The sequence below is a fragment of the Lycorma delicatula genome, chromosome 8, assembly GCF_047948215.1.
Source record: "Lycorma delicatula isolate Av1 chromosome 8, ASM4794821v1, whole genome shotgun sequence".
In the NCBI taxonomy this organism is placed as follows: Eukaryota; Metazoa; Arthropoda; class Insecta; order Hemiptera; family Fulgoridae; genus Lycorma; species Lycorma delicatula.
Window position 1 is genome coordinate 119,644,500 of NC_134462.1, and position 15,616 is coordinate 119,660,115.

A 15,616-nucleotide genomic window follows, 5' to 3' on the forward strand; every position below is an offset into this window, starting at 1 on the left:
AGATATCCTAACTCGTATTTTCCGTTAACTTTAGGGATGCGGTAACTTCCCGGCCACTCTGTACTTTCAAATTCGACGCTTTCGTGTCTCGCTTGCTGAAGGCGGCTTCTGTTTCCCAAATACTAAAGGCCACCTTAATTTTTTTCCACGCCGCATAGTGGTTTCTCCCGCGCTGGACTAAGTCCCTGCGGTCTGAATCGCATCGAATCGACGAGTTTTCTTCGCCTAATGAATCGACTGGAATCGAATAACGTTCTAAGATAGAGTTGATCGTGCTCAAACTCTAAAGAGGTCGTCAACAATTCCATGCCGACAAGAATCCAATGTTTTCAACGAAGCGAAGAAGGCCGATTCTAACATTTCACGTACGGTTACGTAGAAAGAATAGTAAATGGAAACCTGATAGATAAATAGTTAATCTCGTCTCGCGGTTCCCAGTTATACTTTCAATCCGAAGGATGAAGGTAAGGTTTTCAATCCGAAGGATGGTGTAACAAGGGTTTTACACAAACGACACCTAAGATATAACAAACGTTACACCCAATAATTCAAGAGTTATGCAACGATAGTTATATCAATTCTGTATAACCGATGCATCCATCGGCTGACTTATTATGACAGCCATTGCTATCTACCAAAGAGAGATATCAAAGGGACTTTCCCTACCTACCTGTTAGCCTCATAATCAAAGTCGCAGTGTGTTGTGACGCGAGTCTGGTAAAAGAAAACCGATCATATATCACTCTAGAAAACGGTAAAGATATGCTCCAGAACGTAGATTTGTTCCGTTTTGAAAACGTGATTGGCCGTTTAAAAAATTTGTTTTTAAACGGCCAAATGTACGGTTGTACATCAAAAGCCGACTAAACTTTCAGGTGATATTCAGCTGTACAAGTAACATTCATCTGTTTCTCTTCTTTTGCTTAGCGTTTCTCCCGTGTGGTGGCGGGATCCGCTTAGTGGCCGCGATGACTCTTTTGGCGCCTTCGTGATCCGTATCGGTATGGAGTCGGGCGAGCTTCATGTCGCGTGAAACGTATCGGCCCGGCGTTGTTTTGGACGACCCTTAGATCGCTTTCCGTCGACGGTCAGCTTGCAGGCGGTTTTGGTGACAGAATCGGCATCGGCAGGTCGATCGTGGCCGAACAATCTCGGTCGACTCTCGCGTAGTTTGTCGGTGATGAGCGCAACGGGTCGAACTTATTTCTTAAGTTCGGTGACGCGATTGAAACGCGTCAAATCCGGACGCCCATCACAGCATCCGCGTTTCCATAACACCAAGGCGGCATTCCATTCCTCGGTCGCGGGCCAGTATTCGGTACCATAGGCTGCGGGCAGGTCGGACCGTAGTTTAGTAGACCTTTGAGACTGGAATCTCGCTTTCATTTGTCTGTCGCACGTGACGCTGGTCTTTGTCTTCCGCTTCATCCGGCCTGAGTTACACGCATTGATTTTTCAAGTAGTAGTCCGTTATCGCAGAGCGTTGAGCCCTTTTTTGAACCGGATGGTGATCGATTTGGTCGTGCTGGATTCTTGCGGGTCTGTTGATAGATATCGGTGTTCTTGTTGTTTATTCTCAAGCCGTACTGCGGGAGTCGGTCGTTCCACGTCTGCAGTTCGTGCTTGTTGACGGCGGCTATCTTGATGTCTTAGAGTAGGGTCCGTGGCACCGGTTTCTGCAGATGAGCCGTCACCGTTGAGGCGTATAAAACTAAATTAATTAGTCAAACGAAATTAATTAGTAGTCTTATTCATAGCAAAATTTCGCTCATTCTGTAACAAATTTAGGAAATCGAGTAGTAAGAAATTAAATTAATAAAGGGAATTTTTATTATTAAAGGAAATTTCCGTTTATTAATGAAAGGAATTAATAAAGAAATTAAATCAATAAAGGGAAACCTAAGCGTAAAGTACCAAATGGAATTTTTCAGTAATTTATTGCGAGAGGTGCTAAAATAATCTCGATCGTTAGCGATACCGTAAGCATTTTTCAAAGGATGCTTGACATTAGTAACCGCTAACCGTCTAGGAGGGGATAACTACGGAAGTACCTATGCACGGGTTTATTTATCTATGCAGGGATTTTATTTTTTAGATAGTAAATGGGAACCCACCGGGTTGGTCTAGTGGTGAAGCACGTCTTCCCAGATCAGCTGATTTGAAATCAGCGTTCAAGGCAGTTACTTTATACTACTAAATTAGGCAGTTACTTTTATTCGGATTTGAATACTAGGCCGCGGACACCGGTGTTCTTTGAAGGTTGGGTTTCATTTAACCGCACATCTCAGGAATGGTCAAACTGAGACTGTACAAGACTACACTTATACATATCATCCTCATTCATTCTCCGAAGTAATACCTGAACGGTAATTCGCGGAGGCTAAACAGAAAAAGATAGTAAAATGGGTTTCAAAATTTGTGTCAGATCACTAGTTAATCCTTCATTTTTAAAATTTTAAGAACTAAAGTTGATCTGGGCGCTATTTTGAAACGGAAATTTATTTACAGGTATGTCATTCCGTTTACTAACAGGAAAATTACTACAAAATTATTACAACTATAGTACAATGTCGTGTTAAATTAGTAATGCTCAAATGTATGCAAGTAAAAATTTGTTGAATGATCTTATTCAGGATATGACTCACGTCTCTCTTTAATTTTTTTCGTATAGAACTCAAATTCATGCTGAATTCAAACTCATTAAAGAGAAGCCGTTTCCTGTCGAGTACTGAAATATAGTACATGTATAAAACTCATAATTATAAATTTAAAGCTTTTAAATGTAGTACGCATAAACAATAAACTAATAAAAAACATACATTATATCTTTTAAAGACGGTTGAGTTTTGAAAGTTCGTCGGAGTAAATTGTTCACCAAACTTCACACAACAAAAGATATGATCTCCCCACTATGAATTATCTCCTCCCCTTGACGAGAGAAGCACCAAATTTTATTCTCGGGAAGTTCGTTTTGTACCGTACGGAACGAGCAACGAAAGATAGAACGAATCGAACGAAATCCCAGTGGTTTTTATGAATATTCTGGTACCGAGATATAAAACGATTTAGGAGGCAACACACATAGATACGCATGCGCGGGTACGAGCGTTCGGAATGCTTTACCAAAACGTTTCTGAAATTTTTCTCGGTATGAGAGGTCTAGAATCTAAAAGCGTAAAAATCTGAGAATAATTTTTTTGACCGAGTGCAATACTTTTCGTGTTAATAGCCGTTGTAACGCAAGGTGATTTGGAAAAAGAAAGTCGTATTCCAAAAATGTCATACCAACTTTTAATAATATTAAACATTCTATACCGGAGTTTACTTAAAGGATAACTAGGAGTAAATTAAATTTCCGTTATGACTTTCACCGAACCGAACTTACTATTCCACTTCAGTATATAAAACTCGCTAAAGTTTTGCTAATATTATTTCTTAAGAATGATACCTACTCTCCTTCTCTGCAGGTGTTGGTTGTAGATTGAACATCAGTGCTCTTAAAGAAATCATACTGATTGATGTCTCTTGTATCTTAGGTGTTTTTATACTTGAAAATTATAAAAAAGATTCTGAAGGAAAATAGTGTAAAAATAACAAATTAATGTACCTTGTTATTTCATGAAATAACACATCATGTAGATTGTTTTTTCTTTTTTTTTTTTTAGTAAATTATTGCTGTTATCTGAGGTAATGGTTATTAAATTCTGTTATTGCCGAATTTTCTGTTAAATATTTATTTTTCGTTAATATTTGTGGCAGATTAATAAAATCAATGAGTATTTATAAAATATAATTGTTCCACCGTTGTTTTTTAGTTCGTATATTCTGTATTCACACACACACACACACACATATATATATATATATATATATATATATATATTGAGAGAGAGAGCGAGAGAAAAAGAGAGAGACTTTTGAAGCTGGTAAATAAATTTAAATTAATTTCAAAGTTGTAGAACTGTGAAAACTGTGAGTTAAAATATATAGTTTGTTTTAAAGCGGTTGATATACTCAGTTATTAAAGAGCAGTACATAATCACAGTACTCTTGGTCTGATATTAATTTGATGTTTCTTATAAGTTATGTGCGCGTACATTAAATCGAATATGCTTTACTTCCTTCCTGAAGGAAGTAAAGCATATTCCTTCATCTGTAAAGTTCCTTTTGAAATAAATTAATTTCGCTTATTTCAAACGGTAGGTTGGTGAAGAGTTTATCATAATTATCATAGTCTATTTCTGGCCGGTATTAAGAGAGAGAGAGAGAGAGAGAGAGAGAGAGAGAGATAGAGTGTGTGTGTGTGTGTGTGTGTGTGTGTGTGTGTGTGTGTGTGTGTGTGTGTGTGTGTGTGTGTGTGTGTGTGTGTGTGTGTGTGTGTGTGTCATATGTAAAATTATGAATATATATTACGTCAAAGTAGACCGCTTTGACTACAGTTTACATAACCTTTGTTTCTCACACAAGATTGCAGCACGTTATCCAGTCGTATGGATTTATGAATGTGTATTTGTTCATCGCATTAGATAACAGTATTACTTAGGAAATAGTAAATGTTATAAATAATCATGTTGATACCACATATCTCTTTTTCCATTTAGGGCACCGAACAGGTTAATATGTCGATTCGTTTTTTTCCGGTAATCTACCCGGTGTGTGTTTGTGTAAAGCTGAATTAAAAGATTAGATTAGGAAATAAAGTCTAATTTTATGAGTAAGAGACTTGTCACATCGGGAGATTAATCCTACAAGTCTCTTGACTCCTAAAAATTGGGCGTTTTATACCGCCACCGGTTGATACAGATTCTCAAAACAGATCGATTAGAAGAGCCTCTTCTATCATACTTCACGAATACTGAAAATTTACTTATTTTAAAATAACTTACTAACTTAAACGTCGTGTAAAACATCAAGAGCCCTGGAGAAAAAGGGCGCGGTGGTAAGGAATAGAGGCGTACTGTCAGAAAGAAAAAAGGTAGTTGTAAATCGATAGAGAAACTAAATAAAATATTTGTAACCGATTAAAGGATTACTATAAGTGTTTCTCTAGGTAGTGTGCCCATCCGTAATTTTCTGAAAGATCAAGAAATCTATTCAGAATAGAAGTAGTAAAGGACCGCATTAAAACGCAATACCCGGATAGATCGATTAGCAGAACCGCTGGAAAAACTTTAAACGTTAAATATTCAGTAATTTTATAAATCCGCTCGAGTTTAATCTTCATCTTATTTGGGCTTTAAACGAAAAACTACAGAACGGAACCCCGGAGAAGGGGATTGAAATAAGAGAAAAATTTGACGTCTTGATAAAAAAAAGAGAAAAAGAATGCGTAGAAATTACGTACATCGCTAACGAACGTGGTCTGTGGCTTTCTAAAATGTATTTTATTTTAATTTTTTCCTGAAAGTAGAATACCGTAGTTATTGTAACGTATATTTTTATTATAGTAACATAGTTCTGTAACAGTCGATCAGAAAGCACATCGATAAAACAAACTTTTTTTCGGGCATTTTAATTTAAATATACTTTTCATTTGCATCTGCGTAGGAAACAACAGGATCACCCGACTAACTTCCACTAAAATATCGACAAATCAATCCGTTTGGAGTTAAAAGAGTAAACCTTGATACGTATTGATATACGTATCAAGGCTTACTGAAGCCTTGATTCAATGAATTACTGAAGCCTGTAATTCAATGTATTGATACGTATATCAATACGTATCAAGGGTATATTGATATACGTATATCAATAAGATTCTAAAACTTCCTTTTGAAGTCGGTTAAAAAATAAAATTCTTTAATGAAGAATGTTGAATATTTCGTAGCGCCTATATACTAAAATAATAATTTTTTTCACTGGATTTTGATGATCTAGTACGTATAATTACCATCGTTGCATGTTGTAAAAAAAAAGAGAAAATATAATATTAATCGGTTTTGTATTCGTTAAGAAAAGAGGTATACAGGTGTAGATCTGTTTCAGCTGCTCTTCGTAGGTGTTAAATCCGTATAATTTTGCTCTAAATTAGATATAAACTCGTATATTACGTCGTCCCGCTTAACTAGCATCTGCTTCTCACACCTAATTGTCGTTGTTTATTTCTCCCCGTCTGCTTGTCTCCTCGGTTGATAATACTAGGATTAATTACTGGCGTAATTAATCAGACCGTCGTTCGATTTTATAATATTAGCGAATATTAGTTCGTACGTAATATAACTATATTCTCATCTATATAGGGCGCGTGATAATAATCATCGTTATGCAATAACAGTTAACGATTATAACGCATATTGCTTTCAGTAAACGCTTTGTTCCGTTTGATAACATTGTACACACAAACGTAAACGCGGGCGCGCCTATAGACAGACAGCGTACGAGAGCGTACATACAACTATAATTTATACGTTCGTTATTTGAATAGTTACTCATCAGTTGATCCCGGTGTGTTGTATATTAGTACAGGAGCACAAAGGTACATACATTATATAAAATACACAGTTGACGCGGTTTATCAAAGCATTCTCATACCTTATACTTGTATAATAAATGTTTTTCATCGACTAAAATTATCGGGTAAACGTCATTAAAAAAATGAAAAAGAATTGGGGAAAAAAACGGTAACGGGAAAAAAATATTCCCATAAACCGATCTTATTTTAATAATATATAAAAATATCGATTGACAAAGACGGTTGAAGATAATGTCTAGATAAAACGATTGATATTATTACGGAGACAGCATCAAACCGACTGATCGACTTGTCACTCAAATATATAATTGAAAGTTTATTTTTTTTTGTTTTGGCGTATAAAATTGAACACCGATTATGTTTTCTTGTTTCCGTTTTTAACCCTTGCAATAAATTTACCTTCCTTCGTATTTCCATAACGTAATCTAAAATCGTATTAAATCGTTTTTTGCAAGCAGTTTTATCGATATTATTAAGAAAAGAGATTAATTGAGAGACGCTTACGGAGGTTAATTTCGATAAAAATCAGTTAAATAATGAGTAATTGAAATCCTAATGTATGTCTAATACTTTTGGGTTTTCATATTTTATTTTATTAAAATGTTTTTCTAAACAATACACTAACGCTGAACTCTTAATCAGTTAGAGCATCAACGAAAATCTAACCGGTACGGTAAAAATAAACACGGAAGTAGGAAAAAACTGAAAGACATTGACGTTTTTTATGATTGTTTATTAATATTAATATCGCTCTATGGAATTGGGGGTATTATTACAGAGAATTAGGAGCGGGGAATTAGGGGAAAAAGGGATTTTTCCTTAAAAATGAATATTTAATTCATAAAAGCAGAAATAAATTACTTTTATTGAGTAAACATTTCTTAGCAGTTAAGCATTAATTTTTTATACGAAAATCATTTTATTTAAAAGTTTTTAATATTTATAAAGTGGTAATTAAAAAAATCATTAAATATAAAAAAAGTAACAATTTTAATATTAAACGACATTTGACTTTAGTAATTTAGGCGGCTATATATTTTATATAAATACTATTTGTGAAATTATTTATATTTCAAGAAAAAATGTTGAATTTTCTACTAGTTTTTATCGCCTTGTAGACTGTCATTATGTACAATAATATTTGATGAAAGATTAAATTTAAAAAATATATATATTTACTATTCGTGTTGCTTTTCATGTTGTGTCAAGTTAGAAAATCAGAAATCATATAGTGTGTTTTTAATTTTATTTAAAATTATATATTTCTTCTCTTTATCTAAAGATCTGTTGATATAATAATCACAGTATGAGCAGACAAAGTGCCTTCGTGGATTTACTGTCGTAAGCACAATACAAAAATAACATTTTGAGTGAGGAGGTAAGCGTGTATTTGTTAGGAGATCTTTCTTTAACCGAAAGCCTTAGATTTATTGATTTTTTTTTTGATTTTTTTTATCAAGATGAAATTGTATTTATGATTTTTTTTTTAACAAAAAGTTGAAATATCGCTTAAAATTTGCATTTATCTTATTAAACAGTAAATACCGACAATATAAAAAAATAATTCAAAGGGAAAGTTACCTTAAGAACAGTTTAAAGACCTTAATACTAAACTTTCTGCTCACACTGACCGCATGTCTTAATGCATACCCCTGTCGCCGAATATACATTATCGGATGAAATAGCAACGTTAATTCGGTTTTCTATTGATTCTTACTATTTCTATCTTTATGGAGATGAAAAACAGTATAAATAGTAGTTTGGCTGTTTTTAAGTTTTATACTTATCGCTTTCTATTTGAACCGTCAAAAATTCTACTGCGTGACTGTAGGTTAACGTTATTTTTAATTTCTGTTTTATAAATACAAATAGAAAGCTTTTTTTGTAATTTTTCATAATTATTGTTTAACTTACTTAATTACTGTTGTTATTTGCTAGGTAATAAATTTTTTTTAATTATATTTTTTTGAAATTTTGTTTTTACGAAGTACATACGTTTATTCTTGCTAATCTACCGACGATGACTTTTTACCAGCCGGAACGCTTATCCAGAGGGTTTTTTTTTTTTACCTCCGGGACCACCGTTAGGCATTGCTTCAGAGGATGAGATGAATGATTTGTAGCGTGTGTGAAAATGCCACGCCTGACCGGGATTCGAACCCAAAACCTCCGGATGGAAAGGCCGAGATGACGATACTGTTAGATTTTTATTTCTAAACGTTTTGAAAATTATTTCAATAACAGTTTAATATATAGTTGTTTCTTTTCATTATTTTAAATTTATTTATATTTAATAATTGCGAAATACGTTTTCTGACCAAGAAGGATCAGAAATTAAAACCGAGATTAAAAGTAATTCCGTATTTCAGGAATGATACAGGACACCATGAGTGATTCAGGACCAACCATTCATCGTTTCAGGTATCGTGCCCTAACAGACATAATGATAAACATCTTTGATTTATATATGTTAATTCAGCGTACTCTGTTAGCGATCTGGTATATACGGGACTATCAGGTTAGTGTTTGATTATAAAAGAGAGTTAGTTCTATTCAACAAACATTTTATTTGTATTTTTTCCCTTTAAAAAAAAAAGAAGAAAATTGAAAGTATCAAAAAATACTTTCCAAAAATGATTTAAAGATTGGATAATACGCTAGAATACGTGTGTCGCATCTCTGCGGGAGTACTTTGAAGGGATACAATATCGATGTAGAAAGATAAGTAAAGTAAACACTTTTTGATAGAAATTATAATTCTGGATTTTTTTATCACATCTTGTTTATGTAAAGAAAAAAAATTATGCAGTTGCATATATTTTTTGATTAATCAAAAGATTTTTTTTTCTTTGTACATAACAAGCACGATCAAAGATAAAAAACTGGTTGGGAGGGGGGGAGTGGTAAACGTTATTAAACCATTTCCGGTTCTCTATTAGAAGTCCTATTAGATTTATTCGAATTAATATGTATTTGGTTTTTCTTTCTGATTTAAATACATTTTATGCCTATAGCTTTCCCTTTTAGACGGTAATTCCGTAGTTAATAATTAAAAAAAAAAAAAAAAACAATAAAAAAAATCATAATAGATCATTTTAATGTTCTAATATTGTTGCTCGATATGTAAATAGAAAAAAGTACTGGCCAATATATGTTTTCAATGCATTTTAAATTTGTGTCTCGTTTTAAATAAACTTCACAAGTACAATTATAAAATTAATTTGTTTCTCCGTGCCGAAATCAAATTCAAACGCAGCAATTGTACTATTGAAAAATGGATTAATGGGCTTGCTGTAATTCACGGTTTAGTCGCTAACTGAAACCATCCTTCAACCGACGTAAAGTGCCTCAAAACAATGTCTTTTATAACTTTTATTTTGGCAGTAAATTCAAACGTCATATTAATATGACAAAAGTCATATTAAATAACCGTTATTCTTAAAACGTTGAGCGAATCGATCTAAAGGAAACAGAATGAATAAAGTCGGTCGAATATTAACTCTTGGATTTACGCTCCTCAATTATCTGAAGATATTGCACTACTCATTCTGCACGTCCCGTATATCGATGTTGAAGCGGGCGATTGGTAATAAGTCAGATTACCGGATACGATGGAGTAGTGAACGGCTGGACTACAGAAAATTAAACTTTGTATAAATAATTAAATTTATTTCGTTCATATTTTTCTTTTTTGTTAAAAAATAATTACATTATTTATTTTATTTAAACTCAGAATTAGAATTCATTACGCTTTAAATAGTAAAAAATTCTGTATTTCTCCTTATTTTTTGTTAAAGCACGTTAAAAATAGTTGTAACAGATGTAATGGATGTTTGAACGTGTAAAAATTTTGAAAATGGTATGCGTATGAAAATAAAATTAAAAATCTATGTTTGTTCTTGGATTCAGAAACGCTGCTCTTTATGTACGTGTTATGATGTACTCATATTTATTCAGTTAATACACGTATTCTTCCCCCCTCCGCCAACTATACGCTATATTATAAAAGTTTTTTACTATTGTTCGTGACCGATAAATAACAGAATTTATATATTAATATAAATTTATGAATTTGCGTATTAATTATAGCTTTTATGAATTTTTATGTACAAAAAAAAATAATAAAACATTAAAATTTGGTCGGAAATTTTTCTACTATTTAAATTAATATTGCTTAATTTTCATTACTGAAATTTTTGTTTAATTGAATCTTTTTTTTTGTGTTTTAACAGAATTAATCTACATATCATATAATTCAATAACATAGTGGTAGTAAACCTGGTAGGTTTGCTATAGGTTTACTTATCAGATAATGATAATAATGATTTACGATGGCATAGTACGTTATTTTGATGATGGCAATACATTACGAGAAGAAATGCTATTTGCAATAAATCTCATTATAGATACAAGAGGATTATCTGTGTTTAATACTGTCAAATCATACTTTACAAAAAATAACATTCCTGTGAATAATATCGTTACTTGTGCTACTGATGTAGCACAGTCAATGGTAAGTCGCTATCGTGGATTTTGTTGCTTATTTGAAGAAAGAAGTGCCAAATGTGTTATGTATTCGTTGTGTGGTGCACAGCCAACATCTTGTAGGAAAACATTTAAGTATAAGTCTCTATTCATCATTAACTATAATAATTCGAGCCTTAAACAATATCAAATCCGATGCAAAAAATAATAGAATGTTTCGACAGCTTTGCCAGGACAATAATGAAGAAATTAGGTTACTTTTGCACACAGAAGTCCGTTGGCTGTCAAAGGGTACATCTTTGGCTCGTTTTGTAGCGTCATATAATAGTGTCATACGATTTTTGAAAGTAATAATGAGATCAATCTGTGTCAACAGTTGAAATCAGTAAAGAATGCTGCATTTTATGCGGCAGATATTTTCAAGAGATTAATGATGTCAATTTGAAGTTTCAATGAGCTAATAAAACTTTTACAGGTTGCCAAACGAAATTATTGTGTCATTACTTATTGACAAACTTGAACTACTTCGTTGTAATATATAGAAGAGAGAATTTCATCGTTTTCTTAAATTATGATCTATAAAAGATAATGTAACTCCAGAGAATATTGACAGATTCAGTAGCCACTTCAACGAACTTAAATTGAACATGGAAAAACGATTTGACGATATTTTGAAATTGAAGGTGATGAAAAATCCTTTTATTGCAAATATTGAAGAGGCTGGTACAACTTGGCAAGAAGAACTGTTAGAAATTAGATATGAAATTATATAAATATATGAAAGTTATAAATTAGATGATGAAGAAAGTAAACGTAAATTGTATAGTGGTGGGTATGAAAACCTATGGCAAAATAAAAAAAATGCCTGTCTTATATCCAAGTATGTGAAAATTATATCAGTTTATTGTGATATCTTTCCCTACCTCATATCTTGTGGAATCAGGCCTTAGTGCTGTTAATCATATTACGACCGTAGAAAGAAACCGCCTGAATATTTCCGAAAGAGAAGACTTTCGTTTGTTCCTGGAAAAAACTGAGCCAGATATCCAGTATTTAGTTCCGCAGCATCAACCTCAGGAATCTCATTAATAATTTAATTAATTAAATGTAATTTCATCATATTTCATGCTTCTATTCGTGCAAAGTATAAATAAAAAGATAGATTTAATTACAGTAAGTTGTTTTATAAAGATTTTAAATTGCCAACCTTAGCGAAAGTCCGACATAAAGTATTTTGTAAGCAATTATTATATGCTTTATAAATTTTATAAAGTTACTTCCCTACTTTATAAATCACCATTACCGTGGAACCAGTGGGCTGTTAGAAAATTTTACTACTAGCAGAGACAAAAGTGGGCGGTAGGTATAAAAAGGTTGACCTGTTAGTGTTTATTTGTCGCCGGTTACCGATAATTATAATTTATATTTATGTACGCAATATTTTAGTTACTCAATAATTTTCATTTTTTTATTGAATATTAATTTAATTTTTGATTAGTACCGTATTTGGAATAATTTTAGTTACTGTCCCTGTAAAATGCTTTCGTGCCTGATTATCATGTAGCGGTTTGTTAGGAACGGCTGTTGTTTACTACACAGCTATTTTTGCGGGCTTATCCGTGTTGTATAAATTAATTTAATTAAATTCGTAATTTAAGGGTGGGTAAATTCTTATAGTCGTTTTTAATTTGGCGTCGTCTTCTAATCTCAAAACTTAAAAAGAAGGTAACGGAGGTTAATCGATCTTCTGGTTGATATAAAAAGTAATATTGCTAGGTATTTGTGTCGCGAGTAATATTTATACATTCGTATTATAGAATTGTAAAAAGTTTAAAGTTAGATCTATGAAAGAATTTCTTTATCCGTTACGATAAATAACAGCGGGAAAATATTACTACTCTGTAAAATAGTGACACTCCATCCCCGGGGATGTATTTCTTGTTATTCTGCGATCTCCTGTGTGTTCGTACTAAAATACATCTTGCAAACTTTTTCCGAGTACGAATTACTCGTTTCTATTTGAGGAAAGATGTTAGTGCAATCATGAAACGAGGTGTTGTTGCTTATATTTTAATTCTTTTTGGTCGGAAGGTATTGATGGAGTGCTAAATTTTCGATACGGTTTTACTAAATTGTACTCTTATTCCTTTAGCATATAGAAAATGTCATTTAAATTATCTTTAAAAACTTATAATATTCTTTTTATATTTATTTTCCAATTTATAAAAAAAAAAAATGATTAATTACGTCGATTTTTACATTTTTCTTAAAAAAAAAAGAATAGTTATTAAAAGACAGAAAGTTTTTATTCTTATCCCAGAGTTAGGTGTTAATAGTACGTGAGCCAATAAAGCATTCTGTTTTCATTCAAGTCCTTCCTGGTGGCGTCTTCAATTATCCCTGATTTCTCCCCCCTCTTATCCATCCAGCATAACTTTCTGGCAATTCTTCAAATTTTCCATCGTCTTATCGATCGCTTCGTTCGACAGAATTTTTTATAAAGGTATAATATTATTACTTTACGCATATTTCACGTTACTTTTTCATCGTTGTCAACTCTATATTAAGCGATTCCCTTCTGATGTACGTTTAGAACGAACGCAGTATCCTTTTTTAAATTTCTTTTTCAGAATTATTCTTTGAGTAAAATCTTTACTGCAGAACAGTCGATATAAATTTAGCGTGTGTGAATACACCGACCACATTTATTCGATAAAAGTATATCGGTAAAAGTTATAACAAATGTAATAGTTTTTTGTTAAAGCGTATAATTTAATGTAAAGTGCCTACAAAAAAAGTATTATGAGTTAGTATGCCCCTGATAGATCAATTAATTACTATAACATCGACTGTGACCAAAATTAAATTAAATGTGTAAAAGGGTTTCAGTTGATACAAAAATTACAGTTGTTACGATGTGATGACAAATAAAAAACACAGATTTTTTATTTGCTTATAAATAAACAGTTGCACATTAAATGAAAATCGATTAAATAATTACAATAAGACTAATCTTTTCAATTACTCGGTTTTACTGTTACCGCATTTAATCTTGTAAAATCTCTCGAAAATAAATATAAAAAAAAAACTTAACTTGTTTAATGTTTTTTTGTTTTTGTTTTTACGTGTCAGAATAAATTTATATAGCTGTATTTTACATTAAATAAACCCAGCTGTTTCAGTTTACGTTTCTTATTTGTTGTTGACGCACCATGAAGATAGAACCTAATAGATTTTAAGGAAATTATCTGGATGAAAGTATTATCTTATTGTGGTCGTCTAGAAAGTAAGAATCGTTCGTGCATCGCATGCGCGCAGCTCCGCTCACAGCAACGGGTCGAGGCAAGCCGGTCTCAGTTGTTTTACTAGCGCTGTACGAAATTTTGTAGTGTCACGGGGTAATTTTGCGTGCGTTTGTAATGAATAAAAAATTAAAATTCCGCCGACTGTGAGGTACGATCGGTCATACGTTTTTGAACACGCAGGTGTTTGTCCTGTGGAAATTCGTCGTCATATATGGTGACTGTGTAATAGATTAAGGAAACCGTATCGTTTATTTACGGCAGGAAGATAATCTGTTCGTGACGAGCGACGGGCTCAAGAAGCCCTATTCTAATTACCGCTGAAAGAGCAAGACTTGTTAAAAAAACCGGCGTTACATGGTAATGATAAATTTCCTGTACGTTCACGGTCTCTGTGTAACAGAGACCGAAAGAAAAATTACGTAAATTTTTCCAGAGATTTGATGGGTCCCAAAAATGTTGGCAGACGTAAGAAGAAACATCTGCTGCTTTGTCGTTGCTGGAGCTGTAACATGGAAACGACGATAAAATGCTGGATCACTTAGTGACTGGAGACAAAACACGAGTTTTGCACTATATAACAGAGAGTAAACGTCAATCGCTTTAGTGCCATCGTTCTCGATTGCCTTCAAAGCCCAATAAAATTTAAACAAACACTTTCAAAATGTAACGTGTGATGGCCACAGTTTTTTGGGATTGCCATAGAGTCTTACTGCGCGAGTTTACGCCTCGCGGAGAGATTTCATCGTCCGTTACAAATTGGCCGGCGTGATCTTTTGACTCGTGGAGTGTGTGTTTACTTCATGACAATGCACATCATGTGCTGCAAAAAACTTGTGAACTTCTCGAAGGTTTCGAATGGAATGTTTTCGATTATCCGTCGAAGAGTCTATATCTTCCTATAAGCGCTTTCCACGTTTTTTTTTTTTTTTTTTTTTTTTTATGAAAGAGCGATCATCAATGGCTATGGCAATAACCCGATGAAAATCGCTAGCGTATGAAAAAATGCCACGACTGACCGGGCTTCGAACCCGGGATCTCCACACGAAATGCCGAGACGCTACTTAGTCGGCCTCAGAGTTTGGTAAGCGATTTCTAGCTGTTTACAAGATCAGAGTTTTTTTTTGGCACGAATCGCTATAAAAGTAACGACGAGGTCAAGACAGCTGTGAGTGGCTTATAGAACTGGCGGCAGTCTTCTTTGACGACGGTATACAAAAACTACTGCCACAATTTGACAAATGCTTGAACTTATGAGATGATTATATGGAAAATAGCTTTAAAATATGCATTACAATGCATGTAGTGAATTTAAAATAAATATGTTGTATAACAAAAACGGTTTTTACTGTCTTAG

The 15,616-nt window shown here is 33.2% G+C and overlaps 1 protein-coding gene across 1 annotated transcript in view; it reads left to right on the forward strand.

Annotated features, from left to right (window-relative positions):
* The window catches only part of LOC142329255 (glycosyltransferase 25 family member), a 239,710-nt gene that overhangs the window by 191,236 nt on the left and 32,858 nt on the right, over positions 1-15,616 (forward strand). The window lies entirely within an intron of this gene.